Here is a 19,304-nt window from a genome sequence, read left to right as displayed (position 1 = left end):
GACAGATATGTACATACGTGAAAACTACGCTTACAGCTGAAATGACATTTAGATAAACATTTTTTGGGCTGAACTTTTTGATTATTTGCGACGCTAAATACGTAATTTTTGTCATTTTGAAAGATGTCAACGTTCTTTTTTCTACCTAATTCTAAAAATCCTTATTTCGAATTTGATAAATATGTATTTATATATATGTTAGAATTAGATTGACAGCTGAATTGAAATATAATCAAACTGAACTTTTTGTTTATTTGCGTTGCTGAGTTATTTGCTGCGGAATTGCAGAAACTCTTTTTTTTTTAACTTGATAGTGTTAATAATTTGATAACTATTTATGGATGTGAAAAGTACATTGACAGCTAAATTGGCTTTTAAGATTGTAAAGTTTTTCTATAAAAATTGAAAAAACCTTTTTATGTAAAATTACGATGACAGCTGACTTGAGACGTTAGTTGCGTTATTCTTGCCATATCGAAAGACTGTAATGTTATGTGATCTATGGAACTGAAGAAATTCTTCTTTTAAATTTGACAGATATGTAGGTACATACGTGAAAACTACGTTTACAGCTGAAATTACATTTAGATAAACACTTTTTGGGCTGAACTTTTTGATTATTTGAGACGCTAACTACGTCATTTTTGTCATTGCGAAAGATGTCAACGTTCTTTTTTCTACTTAATTCTAAAAATCCTTGTTTCGAATTTGATAAATATGTATTTATATATGTTAGAATTAGATTGACAGCTGAATTGAAATATAATCAAACTGAACTTTTTGTTTATTTGCGTTGCTGAGTTATTTGCTACGGAATTGCAGAAATTCTTCTTTTTTTTTAACTTGACAGTGTTAATAATTTGACAGCTATTAATGGATGTGAAAAGTACATTGACAGCTAAATTGGCTTATAAGATTGTAACGTTCTTCTCTATAAAAATTAAAGAAACCTTTTTTGGAATTCGGTAGTTAATAATTTGACATGCATGTTAAAAGTAATTTGACAGCTGAATTGAAAGTTAAATAAGTTGAAGTTTTTGATTATTTGCGATTTGTTTTACATTGAAAGATTACAATGGTTTTCTTCCTGCGAAATATCAAAAATCTTATTTTTTCTCTAATTTGACATTTGATTGCTAATTTGATACTTCGTAAAAAGAACTTGAATTGACATTTAAAAAAGTTGAGGGGTTTGATTACTTGCTACGCGTCACATTGAAAATCTGCAAAATTCGTTTTCCTATAAAATAGCAGAAATCTATTTTGAAGTTTGACAGTTGTGTGTGTACAAAATAATTTGATAATTTGTAAAAAGAACTTGAATTGACATTTAAAAAGGTTGAGTGGTTTGATTACTTGCTAAGCGTCACATTGAAAATCTGCAAAATTCGTTTTCCTATAAAATAGCAGAAATCTGTTTTGCAGTTTGACAGTTGTGTATGTAAAAAATATTTTAAGGTGCTTGCGAATATAACTCTTATTGACAAAATCTTTTTTTTTTAAACATTTTTAAATTTCTTAGGGGTTTCTTTACATATGGCATTGTTGTACTAGAAGTTGACATTTTTAAATTAACAACAGTCCAGTTGACAGTTCTCGGTTTCTTTAAGGTGTGTTTGTTTTGAAACATAAATATCTATTAAATCCAATTTTGTCGATTTAAAAAACATATGTTCAATGCTCCCCCTTCTCCCTTGAGGTTAATTTGTTTCTTCTAGCTTTATTTTTTTGTACATACCATAATTCTTGAGTAAATTCAATAAAAATACAAAAAGAAAACAACAAAATGAGAAGTTCTTTTTAGACTTTCAATTTGGCAGAAGTGAATTCAAAGAATTTATAATGATGGTGCGATTTGTTTTGTTGTATATTTTAGGTACACTAGATTTGCATTAATTCAATTAGCACTTAAAAATGGGCGTGTTACAGAACAGAGCTCCATTTATTGTTATGATCGTTTAGAATTTAAGAGGTTATTGATGATGATGAAACTTAAAATATCATTTTTAAGTTGTTGAAAACTTAAGAATGTTACATTTGTTGTTTTTATTTAATTTTGACGTATAAAGATAAAGGTATTTGATCTTTAGTAGATATAATATAGAAGGTTTAAATCCCATATCATCTGAATCCGCAACATGATGACAAAAAACCAAAAGTATTCTGCATTCAGAACAAAAAAAAAACTAGATAACAAGGCTTAAAGATAATTTCTTGTTAAGCCCTAGAAAGATAACATAATATTGCATTATTATAAGCTAAAAGATAAATCATATATAAACACCTCTGACGCGTATATTAAACTCTTCTATGACTTGCGTAGATAATTAACAAGGCTATTCTTGTTGCATTTATGAATTACTTACATTTTTCCTTAAACAAATAAGAAAAAAGATAACATCTTTAATAAGATAAGAAATACGTACATTTATGCTAGAAATAAAATAAACTTCCTTTCATAATCAAAATAATTTTCGAATTGATTTAAAACTGAATGACAGAACTTAGAAAATATCTTGGATGTCAAACATAAACAACTTCGCCAATGCTTCAAAAGAACACGAACTTTACCTGCTATTGTTATATTCATTTATACATGGAGTAATCGACGAGATGACACTTGGAGTTGATATTTATTTTTTGCGTACAAATAAACACGGCTAATATTTGTGTTGTCATAATTGTCCAGATTATATTTCTAAGATCTCAGAGATTTCCATGTTCTCAGAAGTATAAACAAAAGTTTTTATACAAATGTCTCACTTTAGCTGTCAGAAATCTAAGAACAGATTTTATATGATGAATGAAAAGAAATATAAGCTAATTTGACTGCTTGGTGAGAATATTTCATTCTCCTGCTCTGTCAATCTGAAAAAATTAAACATTTTCACTCTATGCTGTCAAACAAAAGTAACTACGTTAAAATGACAAAATTCTGTTAAAGTTAAATAATTCTGCTCATATTAAATGAATTCAACATATAAATCTTTCTCTTTACATTTAACTGAAGTTTAAACCACAAAATGGCGACTTTACATTAGTAATTTTATAAATCCAATATGACATCTGTCATGTTCTTCGCAAATTTTAAAAAGGAGATTCAAATTTGTATATAAACAAATTGAAATAATAATAATACAAATTTAATTATTTTCAACTAAAAAGTTGAATTTAGTGTTTTTTGTGGCTGCATGACAGTTTAGAATGTCAAACTGTGTTGACATTTCTGTTCTGTTAGTTTGGCAATTCATCATGAATCTTTAAGCAGTGTTCACAAAGTTCATAGACCACTTCGTCCACTTACCAGTGTTTAGTTATGAACTTCATTCTTGGTTAAATGGCTTTGTCAATAAGCAACAATTATTATTTATATGAAACGAAGGTAATTGTCAATCAATGAACGATTCCCAATCAATCAATGAAAGAATCACAATTACAATCTTAATGATTTAAAAAAATAAATTTGGCGCATTTTACACGCTGGTGGCATTACCAACCAGTATTTCTTTCTAAGTGAGGAAATAGCTGTAATTAAGGTGAATATCGAACTATCGAACCATGCTGACAATCTGTCAATTGTTAAGCTAAACATTGATGACATTTAATTTTACGGCGACACCTACACTTGTCATAAACGTCATTGTCAATTTTGCTATACCTCAATTGTTTTTTCGGGACCTCTGTTCTGCCGACAACCACAAGTACTTAACAAATTTGACTCATCGAATGGTTTCGAAACATGCTTAAAAATAAATTGCCTAAGGATTTAAATAATACAAAACTAATTCCAACAATATTTGTCTGTTGGATATTTATTCAAAGTTTTCAAGTAAAAAAAAAAACACCCGATAAATGAAAACTGCTTTTTGATTGTCACTTTGACTTCTGAGTCTCTGACATTTTTAATTGACGAATCTGCTTTTCAGCTTTGGGTTTGTTTGCTTTGTTTTCTGTTTATGAACTGTCACTTTCAAGACAGGTTTAATAAAAGGTCAATATATAGTAAGTGAATTTCTAAATATTTAGAAAATTACCGACTAGTAAAATTCTATAAAATTTGTTTTCCACACTCTCGCCAAAATAATAAATGTACTGTCCCTCAAAAAGTACGAAGTTATCTTATTTTTATTTTTCTCTTTATTCTCGACATCGGGCCCGGCACCGGCCGCAAATGCTTAATCATCTCTCACCTTTATACTTTTTTTTCATTGTTAACATTATTTTTATCAACAATAAATTGTTTATCATTTTTTAAACAATATTTTATTCATGCTTTTGATTATATTTAAATATAAAAAAATAAATATCAAACAGTTGCCATCACAAAAAATGTCGTACGATTGATATGATTTTTTATCTTATTCTGTTTAAGATTCCTTCTTAGTGATAAGGCAGTAAGCACCTGTTATTTAATAATAATAAGGCTTGTAGACTGTACCTGCCTACTATTCAAAAAAATTTTAATCATCGAATATAAACAAAAGTAAACTGAGTCAATAAAAAGACCATAAGGCTCGAAAGAATAATAACAAAGGGTTGAAAACTAAAAGCTCCTGTGTAGTTGTACCTGATGCTAAAGTAAATGTATAAATGTTATAACATTTAACCTCGTGCCATTAGTGGGCGTGGCACATAGCAGTTTTCATTAAAACTTTTTTTGACACTATGAGATAAAAATTCTCTTTAAGGTGGAGGCTGCACTCAGAAAGAAACTAACAATTAAATGTACGCATACATTTTATAATGCAAACATAATTTAATACAACTACAATTTTGACAAACCTACCCCACTGTAAAATGGGCCGGGCAATCGAAATGCTCTCAGATATTTTATTATTAAACATATTATAATAATTTGCATTCTTCAGTCAAAATTAACACACCCAATGAAATTTTCGTATATGTCACTTTTGCATTTTGCCCATCAAAGAGTTAAGAAACACCCGATAAGATAAAGAAGGTATGTTTGTAGTCTCGACATCAATCATCGTACAAGTTGGACGGACAGCTTCTCCGATTTTTTTGAAACTAAAACTAACTTATTGTAAAAATGGCGCTTATAAGCTTAATTTCCGTCAGACTGCTGGATGGACCTAAATATCTTTAGCTTTTTCTCTCTCCTACATTTTCTCATTTCTCTTCCACTTTGCTTCTCTTTCTCTCTCTCTGTCTCGGTCTACTTTGAGTCGCGTTCGCATTCAAACGGACTTTGGAATTCAGTTAGTTTGTTTAATGTCATTTTTATTTTGTTGTCGCCTTTACTTTTGTAAATAAAGCATTCAACGAAGAATGAAAAAGAGTAAAATATAAAAATGCCTTGTGATAATAAATAAGTAACCGAGATAGCAAGAAGAACTGACCTTAATTTGAGCGAACGTATCTTTTTATTATGTGAAACTTAGTTTACCCCAAAGATTATTGGCTTTTTATTTTGTATAGTCTTTTCATAAGAGTTAGTTTTGGGCGGGTAAAAGGTGTAAAAATCGAACTTTCTGGTTTTTTTTTCATTTTTCTTAAGTATTCAGTGATGATGTAGACTTTGAAACTTTGTATTAATTTCTTTTCCTTCATTATTTAAATTAGTTCACGAAAAGCTGTTTATGTGACGCAGGCTTTAAGCTTAGTCACTGTCACTTTAAAAAAGATGCATAAGTAGAAGCATTTTGCTTATGATAAAGTTGGGTTGATTGGATATTCCCCGTCAACCGGAATCTATTTAGTTTTTTTGTTTTGTAAATTTATTTATCACAAAATATTTTTTTCTAGGTTCTTATTCTTATATTTATAGTACCGGATATGAAATCATGACGTTTATGAAAACGAGTATCGTAAGAAGGTTTAATATGTAAGTAGAAGTCTAGAATACGAGATTTTAATCAAATGTGTTCTAGGAATTACCACATTTTCATTTTCTCTGATCGACCAAAGGCCATTGACAAGTTTCCACTATTTTATAACGCTTTAAACTTGAACATCATTTACTAAGAATTCATATTTTTCTCGTAGGATCGATGATCTGACAATATGTAGATATTTGCATGTTGTTTTCGATTCTCTCTCAATCACCTTGAACCCTGTGGAATGCTTCAATGATAAAATATTTTATTTCTTTTTATGAACGAAGCTTCTTTTTGGACAGAATTTTATTCAGTCAGATATTGACTTTGAATCATGTTTACAAGTTACTTTATGTTAACCGAACTTAAATTTATAACAAAAAGGAAGAACTGAATGCACTCATTTTGTTCATTTGACATTTCTTTGACAGATGTCTTAGAATGAATTTTGTACAAGAAGAATTTTGTTTGTATTTCTGAGAATACATGCATCTTTATGGTCTTAGAAATATTAACTCGCCAAATTTTATAAGTCAACAATTGACAGATTGTTATTATAAGCCATTTGTTAAATCTCAGTAAATTGTTAATTTGTCAAAAGGAAAGTGAAAACATGCAGTTACTTTTTAACCTGAATGTGTGTGTAAAAGGTTTTTTATTTGAAATTTTGTGTCAACATGATTCTGGGTATGTTCGTATACTTTATAGAGCTTAGGATTTCATTGATGAACTTTGACAGACCTTTTTTTTCACTTATGTATTTATTTATGTGTGAATTTTAGTGATTATATGTTTATAATTTAGTAAAACGATGATCTTATTTCACTTTTTGCAAAAAATGTATGCCAAAGTACAAAATAATTTTAATTTCCTTATCTTTTTTATACTTGTTGACATAATAAGACTTTTTTCTTACAATCAAAAGTATTTGTTAAAGATCTTTTGCAAATCTTATCTTCTGTGACTTATCTTGAAGATCTACAACTAAACGGTTGGGTGGCAACACTGATTCTGAGCAATCACCGTTCATGGCCGGTGGAGGCGGCATACCGCCGCAGGTTAATGACTTCGAACAGACTTGGCTTGACCAATAATTTTGTGTAGGACTTGCAATTGTTTTTATTTTGGGGGGATTTCGATAAGAAAAGAAAATTATTGTTCCTACTGCGATTGTCGGTCAACGATCACATCTTTAACGATAAATCAATGATGACTGATTTGTCAGTCGATGTTGTGTAATTTGACCGCGACTAATTATTATTGAATTATTGTGAATGAAAAAGTATTGATATCAATCGTGAATTTTGTTATATTTTGACGTTTGTATGTCATCTAATACTTTGTGTTTTTATACATTTTTATTGACAAACAAAACCAAAATGATGACAAGTTAATCTTAAAAATTGACCTTCGTATAACTTTAAGAATTCGGAGAAATTGTAAGACGTCAGAAAAGATGGTATTCATTTTTTTACAGTTGTCTAGACATAATCAGAAATTCATATGTTAGTTTTTTCATGATAACCAGTGATAAAGGTGAAAAGGAAAGAATTAAAGCGTTCAGTAAGTTTTTAGTTCTGTTCGATTTTTTTAACATTTAAAGGACCAGTTATTGGGAGTCAAAGGCTGTGCTGACACTTGGAGGTATATCTGTTTTCGATTTCATTAATTAATTAACAACAGCTTTCTTGTTTATGCATTTGTTTTTCTTTTCCTTTTGATTTGCTTACTCTTTTTGAAATAGGTTGAATTCTTTTTGCATTTGATTTAGAAGTAGATATATAGTATTATTATTTAATCCTTCTAAAATCATAATAATGATACACGTTGGTAGAAGATTATTTGATTAAGATAACGTTTTTCGAGTTATTTTTTACTCATCTCTAATGGGAAATACATTAGACGTCAAATCGAAAAAAAATCTATCTGACTGACAGGAGCTGTGACTCCATATGTTAATAGCTATCATTGGTTTTCAATTTAACGGAACATGTATATCAAAATAACAAAATTGAAACACAAATCAGTTGGGCTCGGATTAATTTCAATGATAGTTAAAACTGACCCCTATTCATTTTTTTAAATGTTTGATTTGTTGATTTTTTACCTAACCGAATTAAGACCTCTGCTTTTTCACTTTAAAAATTTAAAATATAATCGTTTCATTGAAATACGTTCCCTTTTTTACCATTGGTTTTCAAATCATTGGAATCTTAGTTTTCATTGAAATTGTCTGTTTTTGGAAAAAGTGTTAATTAGGCGCCAGTTATAGTTATCATTGAAATCGACCCGGAAAAATGTTTGAATCGATATTTGACGGTGTTTCCCTTTGATTAGAAATGAAAATTATATACTGATCGATCGGAAATCAAGCAAAGAATAGTTTTTTGGGAAAAAGTGTAACTGCGCATTTATTTTTCTATTTTCCTGAACAGCTGATACTTTTATGTTCAAAACTGAAACAAATGGTTCCACTGATTTGTGTTCCAATTTCACACAATTCCAATGACAGAGTTCTGTCACTAAACATTTTTCCGTGGATTTCAATCAGGAAATTTTTTTCAATGACAGAATTTTTTTAATGATAACCACCTGTCAAAAAAATTCTAATGTTTGTTTTCAATGATGAAAACCAATGTTAGCTATAACTGGCGCCTTAAAATTAAGCATTTAAGGTTAGAGTTGATTATTGAAAGTAAATCTTTCAGTTGGGAATACAAAGCAAATGAAACGATTTAAGTGCAACGATTACGTTTAAATATGTGAAATGAACAAACGGCTGTTCATTGAAAACAATATAATTATTGAAAAATTAAAAATGAGCTTAAAAAAAGTTCTGGGTTAAATAATGTACTTTTTTAGTAGAAATAATCAACAACGGCACAATTTCTTTTTGACACCAAACATCACAAGTTTGACTTTCTTTTAAATCTCCAAACAAAATATACAACGATGAAAATCAATGATAGATATAACTGGGCCCTTGTACAAAAAATGAAACAGAAAGATTTTTTTCCAATTTTTAAAATCCCAAATTAGCTGTTCATCAAAACTGGTCCTTTTTTGACATAAGAGGCTTAAAACAAGTAACTGATTGGTCAGTTTCCAAAGTATAACCTTTCAATTAAGACATTTATTGGAAAGTCGGTCAAAATGTCAGCTGATTATAATTTCCCATTTAACTAAAAGCTGGGGTGGAATACTTTCATTGGTTTGGTGATTGTCAAATTTGTGATCAACATCTGTGATCACCTTAAGTTCCCGTCACAAAAATTTACTGAATTTGGCATCACTTAAGATAAAAAACGCTGACTTTATTATTCTCTCTGTTTGTCTTTAATTTAATTTCAATTTTTACTGCGAACACAAAGAATAATTTTGTGAAGAACAATTATTGTAATTCTATAATTAAAAAAAGTTGAAAAATGTAAGTAAATGCTAAAATTCTAATCTTAGAAAGTTAAGAATTGAGATATAAATATTTTCTATAGGTCTCAAACAGACCGAATTGGTTATTTGTCACTGTGATCACAAATCACCTTATCCAATGGTTCATAACTCATAACATCAATGGAAAATCTATCCATAGTATAGTAGGATTTTAAACGAATAACAAAAACAACATCCACAGTGTGAATAACACCGATAAAAGTTAGAGTAGAATCTTACAATAGATGGGTTTTTGACATTTATACGAGTCTCGAATGGATCTTATGTGATCTCGTTGGTACGATTGATATTGCATTTGTACCTCGATGGCTGTGTTCGTTGAGTAGTTGTGAATTTGAAATTGTGTATGTGTTTTCCATTGGAGAAATAAATCGAACTATTACTATTTTATTATTTAGTTTTGTTAATGAAAATGGACTAACTGGGCTTATTTTGCAAGAATAGAAAAGATAATAAGTTTTGCTATGTTTTCACTAAAGGTTTATCTCAGTTTAGATTAAATAAATCTTTTTGGTGTTTCCACCGCACAGGAAGATTTAAAAATGATTTAGTTTGGCAGCACTTTCTAAAATGCAAATGGTGTTTCGATGTTTCTTATGAAGTACAAGCGAGATAGTTTGATTCGTGTTAAACAATGAAGAACTGAATAGTTTAGCGACATCTACTGGATGTACAATTTTTTTTTTATTTGATTGAAACAAAACAATATTTTTTGTACACAAAAATGCAAATAAATAGACTAAATGCATTATCTGTAAAACTAACTCCACACAGGTTTTCTTTCAGATATTTTGGCTCGACTCGGATCCCCGACCGGAATCGAGTCGAATCAAGCTCATTTCAACTCGATTAAGGTATGTATAGAATTGAGGCGATCTTCAAGCTCGCTTCAACACCAAATGTTAATGTAGTAGTCTACGAACAAACCTCCTCCTTGAAGCAATTGTTAATGAACTTTTTTTTAAAGATCAATTTCCAGATGTTTTCTTACTATTTCTTCTTGAAAAATGTCCATTTTATTAGTTTTAGTTAGTTTTGTTTTGCTTAGTTAATTTTAACATTTGATTTTCACAAAACTTTCTCCTATTTGTGTTTTTTTTTTTTTTTCTTTCAATTGAACCAATTTTTCAAAACAAAAATCTGGCTACTGCGGATCGTTTTGTCGGCAATTTCTCACTTTACTATATATGGAATACGATAAAAACGCACTTATTTATTTGCTTTATATAAAGTTTAGTTTAGGAGCTAACTCGCATTACGAGGAAGCGTTGTTCTGACGTTATATGACGATATACGATGAACTGTCAAACCGTCATAACACTGTCAAACTACAAACAACAACTGTCAAAACTTACCAAAACGAACTAAAAATGCATACAACATTTTGAACAAATTAATTTTTCAAAAATTGCACGTACAGTGATAAAAAACTTAATTATGTTTACATGTGTAAGTTTAAGTAGCGAGTGTGATAACCTTTCGCTTTTATAACATCCTGAAGGCGATTCTTCATAGAGAGAACTAGTTTTCCGTCGAAAATTTGTCCCATTTTTCCAATATACCGGCTTTTAGCTGGTTTTTATTACTTATTTTTGATTCTCGAACCTTTCTTCCTAAATAATCCCATAGATGCTCAATGGGGTTAAGGTCTGGGAATTGGGGTGGATGAGGCAATTGCGATTTAACATTATAAAGAAGCCACTCCTTTACTATCCTTTAGGAATGTTTAGGATCATTGTCCTGCACAAGGAAAAAGTCGTCTTTAAGGCCAATTTTTAAAAATTTGTATCCATTGTTGTTTCTAAAGGGTGATTTTTTTGAGGTTAGGATTTTCATGCATTAGTATTTGACAGATCACGCGGGATTTCAGACATGGTGTCAAAGAGAAAGATGCTCAGTATGCTTTGACATTTCATCATGAATAGACTTACTAACGAGCAACGCTTGCAAATCATTGAATTTTATTACAAAAATCAGTGTTCGGTTCGAAATGTGTTTCGCGCTTTACGTCCGATTTATGGTCTACATAATCGACCAAGTGAGCAAACAATTAATGCGATTGTGGCCAAGTTTCGCACTCAGTTTACTTTATTGGACATTAAACCAACCACACGAATGCGTACAGTGCGTACAGAAGAGAATATTGCGTCTGTTTCTGAGAGTGTTGCTGAAGACCGTGAAATGTCGATTCGTTGCCGTTCGCAGCAATTGGGTTTGTGTTATTCGACCACATGGAAGATTTTACGCAAAGATCTTGGTGTAAAACCGTATAAAATACAGCTCGTGCAAGAATTGAAGCCGAACGATCTGCCACAACGTCGAATTTTCAGTGAATGTGCCCTAGAAAAGTTGGCAGAAAATCCTCTTTTTTATCGACAAATTTTGTTCAGCGATGAGCTCATTTCTGGTTGAATGGCTACGTAAATAAGCAAAATTGCCGCATTTGGAGTGAAGAGCAACCAGAAGCCGTTCAAGAACTGCCCATGCATCCTGAAAAATGCACTGTGTGGTGTGGTTTGTACGCTGGTGGAATCATTGGACCGTATTTTTTTCAAAGATGCTGTTGGACGCAACGTTACGGTGAATGGCGATCGCTATCGTTCAATGCTAACAAACTTCTTGTTGCCAAAAATGGAAGAACTGAACTTGGTTAACATGTGGTTTCAACAAGATGGCGCTACATGCCACACAGCTCGCGATTCTATGGCCATTTTGAGGGAAAATTTCGGAGAACAATTCATCTCAAGGAATGGACCGGTAAGTTGGCCACCAAGATCATGCGATTTGACGCCTTTAAACTATTTTTTGTGGGGCTACGTCAAGTCTAAAGTCTAAACAAATAAGCCAGCAACTATTCCAGCTTTGGAAGACAACATTTCCGAAGAAATTCGGGCTATTCCGGCCGAAATGCTCGAAAAAGTTACCCAAAATTGGACTTTCCGAATGGACCACCTAAGACGCAGCCGCGGTCAACATTTAAATGAAATTATCTTCAAAAAGTAAATGTCATAGACCAATCTAACGCTTCAAATAAAGAATCGATGAGATTTTGCAAATTTTATGCGTTCTTTTTTTTTTAAAGTTCTCAAGCTCTTAAAAAATCACCGTTTATAAAAACTAAATTTCCACACCATTTTCATTTCCGCCTCCATGTTTCACCATTGATTGCAAGTTCTTCACATCTAATGCTGTGTTTGGTTTCCTCCACACAAACTGCAACCGTCAGACCCAAAGACATTAAACTTGTTCTCTTCAAGGTATAACACATTCTTCCAAAAATCATTTGGTTTCGAAACGTATACATTCCCATAGTTCAAGCGTTTTGAAAAGTTTCCTTTTGAAATATCCTTTTGAATGCAGAAAGTTTCGAACAGTTTGAGGGTTAAGCGATATTCCATCATTTGCTTGAATGTCAGCAGCTATTTTAGGAGCACTTAACTTGGGATCAGCCTTTACCATTCTTTCAATTTTTTGTTCCATATGAGCGTCTGGAATTTTTTTCGACCTCTTCCTGGGTCCACTTCAAAGCTTTTATTTTTCAAATTATTTTGTAATACATATTGAGCTGTAGACCGTGTTTTACCAATAGTTGACGATATCTCAGCATAGCTTTTTCCGTCGTTTCTTAGTTTAAAAATCAGTTTTCTTACTTCAAGAGGTATTTTTTTACGAGAAGCTTCCATTTTCAAAATAAACTTCGCAAAATAAAAAAAAAAAAAAAAACAATCAATACACCACGACATACTGAACCTAGATCTCTCAATATCATTACAGTACACAATTTACATTTCAAAAAGAAAGGTTATGAAAATTTAACAAGCTTTTTTGTAAATTAGCTCTTACTTGAGCTGTTAAATAACTTCTCAAATTAAAAAAAATTAAAATCAAACAAAAAAATGCGGATTAAAGAAAATGCGTGTTGAATGTGCGGAACTATCGTGTGGATTGGTTTTATTTCATTTTCTTTTCCTTTTTCTTCTTAATTTTAAATTTTAAATAAAATATGGCCGGATGGGCGGGACGTTTAAAATTTATACCAATACAGTTTACAATTCATACAATTCAGTTCACAATATTGCAATTTTTTTTAACTGATATAAATGTATTTTAATTTTAATTTAAATTCAATATTTAAGATTTAAAATTCATTTTATAAAGTTTCGTACTAACGAAACACGTTATTTCCATTTTGTTAGAAAAGAGAACATTTGATTGATGTACGAGCAATTTTTTGACATTCATAGCAAAATTCTACTAACGTTAAAAAAAACAAACAACAAAAAAGGCAAAGCTCGAACATTTTGTTGCATCTCCTATTATACATTATAATTTTATCAAATAAAGTCAACAAGCTCAGATTTGTGGTAGGAAGTTCATAGTGTAAAGGAAACCCATTTATTTTCAATTGCTGTACGTGCAATTTTTTGATGTAGTGTAAGTCACACGAACGAGGAAGCGTTGTTCTGGAGTTAAACGATTCACGATGATTTGTCAAATCTTACTGAACAGAAATGTCATACTAGTTTGACATTATCAACTGTCAGACCAAAAACCACAACCAGCAAAACTTCAACAACAAAAAAACACGCATTATAATTAAAATTGTGAAAAACAGTGCATTTTTCAAAGGCTTTTCTCAAACATGTAACTGAATGTGAACTGTAAAATGTTTTAGAAACCTTTTCAGCTTTTTCTGTCCTGACTGAATCAATCCTTATGCAGATACCTACATAAAACTAATGTATAATAATAATTATTATGCAAATTAAATAAAAGACCAGACAATAATTATTCAAAATAAAACCCCTAAAAATAGTTATATTCAGTTGATTGTTGTTAACATGACCTTGGACAATATAATTAAAGAAACCAAAAATTAAGAAACAAAAACAGAATTTATTACCTCACTTTCTGAATGTAGTTAGGTATATGATTCGTCTACCGAATTAAAATCAAAACAACATAATATAATATTTATTTATTTTCTTAATTCTGCGGTTAAAAAAACACGTTAAGTGACTTTCAACTGGTTTTGGTTTTGGTATTTTCATGTTTTAATTTTATTTTTTTGGTTTCTTTTGATTTTTTAAGTCACCCATCTCAAATAACAATTTGGGAATTCCTAATTCATAGAATTGACTAAAATTTAAAACAAAAATTGCTGCTTCACGTTCATGAATCGCGGATAATTTTATATTGAAGCAATAAAAAAATAATATTTACCAAAGTTTAAGACCAATAAGAAATTGATTGTATATTTTTTTTTATTTTTAAGTAAGGTCATGGTCATTTATTGTATTTTTGTATGATAGAGTAATGTTTTTGATGTCACATGGAGCTTAGGTGAAAGTCCAGACGTTACATCCTCAATCATACTAACTGATGGCTTGGTTTTTGTTTTTGTGAATTAGTTAGTGAAATACTAGACAAGTACTGCGACTGCTCCTTACTCACTCAACATGGTCATGGAATCGTTTTGCAGTTTAATTACATTTCTATGCATATCTATAGATGCAAGTCATAGCTTGTTACAAAGCATGCATTGCACGAGATGTGGAAAAGTACTTCTGGGTTATTTCCTGAGAAATTCAGCAATAGCCAGAAGCAGAAGCAGTGCGTCTCTCCCTTATAAATATCTAGCTAACTTAACTAACCACCCCCGTCCGCCCCACTAACCACATCGTCGACATCACAAACTCTTATAGTCATTATTTAATTACATAGTTCGTCACGTGAGTTAAGTACTTCAAAAGTTGATACCGTTTCGAGTAAACTCAATGATGACTCGAATAACGACAATTCCAATCGTATTGCTATTCAAAATATAGAGAACAAGCAATCGACTGGCTTGGCTCACTAAAATATGAGAGACGAAGTCGAGAGTCATCTCAAAGCTTGAGAGAGGAAGGTGAACATGAAAATGCAAAAAAATATAAAATAAAATAAAATTATAACAACAATGCAGGTTATGATTACTAGGAGGACCACAGTGGGACAAACAATCAACAAAATGGGGAAAAATGGGCAGATATTCCCAAATAGCAAAATTAAACAAGTTTTGCGGTAAAGTCGACTATGTTGCAAATTAGAAGTTTAAAAATAAAAATTGTTTAATTTTAAGAAACTCTTTATAGTTTTTGATTTAAAATAAAAAAGATGCTGGGATGCGACCCACACTGATAATTTCCCATCCCGTCTGTCGATTTGTCTTGCTTAAAAGTTTGTCTATATGTACTTGTATCAATTTTACCAAATTTACGTACTAGTTTTTGTAGATTTTATATTTTATGAAAAAAGGGACTTTTGGATTTTTATATAAAAATCACTGAATATCGAAAACAATATTTTCTGTAAAATAAAATAAGTTTGAAGCCAATATTTTAAATTTTTGAAAAGCTATTTGAGTCGAAAGTAAATTTTTACCAATTTTTAGTATTGTTTTTTTTTAGAGTTTTATTTTTTGTAAGAAAACTGTCAATTCGATTTTTTTCAAAATTTTGTTGAATGTTAACAACAATATTTTTTGAAAGATAAAAGTAGTTTAAAGGCAATATCTACAATTTTTGAAAAGATATTTGAGTCGAAAATCAATTTTTACCAACTTTTGTTAATTTTTTTCGGTTTTTAATTTTTTGTAAAAAAAACTGTAAATTCGATTTTTTTCAAAATTTTACTGAATGTTAACAACAATATTTTTTGAAAGAAAAAAGTAAACTAAAGCCAACATTTCAAAGTTTTGAAAAGATATTTGAGTCGAAAATCAATTTTCACCGACTTTTATTAATTTTTTTAGGTTTTTATTTTTTGTAAAAAAAACTGTCAATTCTATTTTTCTCAACATTTTTCAGAATGTTGAAAACAATATTTCTTATAAGATAAAAAAAGTTTGAAGCCGAAATTTCAAGATTTTGAAAAGATATTTGAATCGATATTCAATTTTTACCAAGTAATGTTTTTTTTTTTTTTTTATTTTTTATAAAAAAAAACTGTCAATTCGATTTTTCTCAAAATTTTATCAGATGTCAAAAACATTAATCTTTGTTGCACAAAATTGTTTTGGAGATGAAATCATATTTTAGTCGTTAAATTTTGAAGGTGACAAATTTTTTTTTCAGTTTTTTTGATTTATAAAAAAAACCGTTACATGGGTTTTTTTCCAAAAATATACCTCTTTAATATCACGTTACAGTTTATTATATAAAAGATATTTAGTTAACCATAATGTGTCACCTTTTTTTAAACTGCTATGGTAAAAAAAACCACCACGCAATTTTCTTGAGAGCCCTTTCTGCATCTTTCTGCCTTATTATCTGTATAACAAAATTTATTTGAAGTCGATATCTCTTCTGGTTCTTGAGCTATGGACGACGAAAAACACGTCGCGAACGTACGGACGTACGAACGTACGTACACACGCACAGACATCTTTCTAAAAATCTTTTATTTCGACTCTAAGGACCTTGAAACGTCGAGAAATGTCAAAATTTTCAATTTGACAAATCGGACCCATTACAATAACTTCCTGTGGGAAGTTAAAAAATTAACAATATACTGTTGAGAAGTAGGGCCTAATAACTTATAACTCTCAACCATTCCTGGGTGCGAGTACTGTTGTCAGGGATGGAGGGGACCTACAGCCTTAAGCCAAATCCGAGGCAGTACCCGTGCAAAGCTTTAGATGGCATACGCAGGGGTCGAACCCAAGACCTCTGGCAGACAGTCCAACGCACTAACCATCATGCCACGGGTACGTAGTGTTTTGTTTATTTTAAAGAAATTAATGTTTTTTGTACTTAATATTTAAGGAATTTTTAATGAGCAGTTAAAAAGAACTTAAAGACTCGGGGTATTGAACGAAAAATTGAATGTAGAGTGATTATTTTGCGTTCACTTGTACACATTTGGCCAATAGGGTCTTGTTACGCCCATACAAAAATTAGATGTTTCGAAATATTTATAAAAGTATGCAATTTGTATAAGCTTCATTTCAGTGGTTGCACTTCGTGGAAGTTTTTATATAGTATCTGGACTATAGAACAATTTTTGGAATCAAAAACTTTACTCCTTAAACACAATAGAGTGTTTGTCAACAAAAAGGCATCATTAGCGCTTACCCAATTGCTCTTATTTGATAAGTAATAGAGACAAATAGTACTAATTACACACTTTACACAATTCTAAGCGTTCTTAAATCTCGTGTTCGTTTGTTAACATGTTTTTTCTGACGGTGAACTCAAATTTAGAAGAACAACTATCAATTTTTAATGTTCAGAAATTCTCTGAACGATTTAATCAAAACGCTATGTTTTAAACATGTCAAAATAAATATAGAACCGTAAGGTAACGTAAATTTAATTTTAGCAACACCTTATACAAAATTCCATGCGTAGGCAATGGAAGGAATAAAATGTTATTTTTGACATTTTTCTAACATAGTGTCAAAAGTGTCAAAGAATCATTCCAAATCTATTTTTGATTTCGCAGGGATGCGGATTAAGGCACTTCTGTTCGCAGATGATGTAGTCATGTTTCCTGACTGTTCATGATTAACAGAGTTGACCAATATTGTCGGCTATGGAATTTAATAGTAACTATAGAGAAATCCAAGGTTATGGTTGTTAAAAGTGGTGGTGGACGTAATGCATCAAATGAAAAATGGACCGAAAAATGAATGTGTGCGAGAATATAAAGACCTTGGCATTATTGATACAAATAATTTAAACATCGATAAACACTCGAATGAGCAATTGGTTAAGGCGAAAACTGCTATTAATATGACCTGGAAACAATGCTTCATGAATAAGTGTAGCACATAGTAGCAAGTTTAAATTATTTGAAGCAGTAGCTGAGAGCATTATTTTATATGAATCGCAGGTACGGGGATGTAAAAATACCAGTTCGGTTGAAAAACTGCTAACGCAAAGAATATTTCATTTGCCGAAAAATACGCCAAACTACGTAATAATGCTGGATACGGGTCTCTCTCCTTTATTTATAAAAACATTGAAGTTACAAGCGGACTTCTTGCTCAACGTTTTTAAAATGAATGATTCATGGGTCGTGAAAAAAGTGACCATTAAATCCAAATAAGATCAAACCAGTTGGTATCGAGAGTGGCAAGATCTTGCTGAGGAATGTCAAATTAATTTTAATTTACCCATCGAGGATTTAACAACAGCTAAAAACATCTTGTATGAAGTCATTTTAAAGGTTGATGAAAAATGTAGAGAAATGAATATATTGCTGATGCGTCTAGTTCCTTGTACAAAACAACTTACAGCAGATTAAATCATAACCTTGCAGAGGACAACTAATTTAATGATTCCAATAATGTCCGTGTGATTTCTATGATGGTCAGACTACGTAGGGAACTAATAGATTTAAATTTAATTCCACACAGACCTGATTTACCCCTAGAGTGTAATATGTGCAACCTATCAGAAAGAGGGGATATCGTCCACTTTTCGGAAAGTAACCCATTCTCAGAGAAATCAGAAGGAATGTATTAAGAAAAGACTTTCTATCGGCTAATTTGAGAAAGCACCTTTTCATGACAAGATTTACTCTTGGAGAATATGTCAATTCCTCGCAAGAGTCAGTACCCGTGAATAAAACTTTAGGTGGCACAGGCAGGGATCGAACCCAAGACGATTCGCATAACAGTCCAACGCACTAACCTCATGCCACGGGTACTACAAACTCAATAGCACGTATTTTATTTGTAATTGATAAAAATAGTACTAATTAAACACTTTACATAATTTTAATCGTAGTTGAATCTCCTATTCGTTTGGTAGCATGTTCTTTCTGATTGTGAGCTCAAATCTAGAAAAAAATTCTCTGAACGATTTAATCAAAACGTCAGAAGTTTTAAACACGCCCAAAGAAATGTCAAAACGTACCGTAAGGCAAATATTATTTGAATATCTTCTCATTTTGGGACTATAATATTCTTTCAGATTAAAATATTCAATGAGTACAGTGGATAGAAAATGTCATTTTTGACATTTCTAAAAT

At 30.9% G+C, this 19,304-nt stretch overlaps 1 protein-coding gene across 2 annotated transcripts in view; it reads right to left on the bottom strand.

Moving 5' to 3' along the window:
• Positions 1 to 19,304, bottom strand: part of LOC129948380 (nuclear factor of activated T-cells 5-like) — a 143,857-nt gene that overhangs the window by 121,242 nt on the left and 3,311 nt on the right. The gene's annotated exons all lie outside the window — the stretch shown is intronic.

This window comes from Eupeodes corollae, chromosome 2, assembly GCF_945859685.1.
Source record: "Eupeodes corollae chromosome 2, idEupCoro1.1, whole genome shotgun sequence".
NCBI classification, from domain to species: domain Eukaryota; kingdom Metazoa; phylum Arthropoda; class Insecta; order Diptera; family Syrphidae; genus Eupeodes; species Eupeodes corollae.
This window is presented reverse-complemented; position numbering and strand designations above follow the sequence as displayed.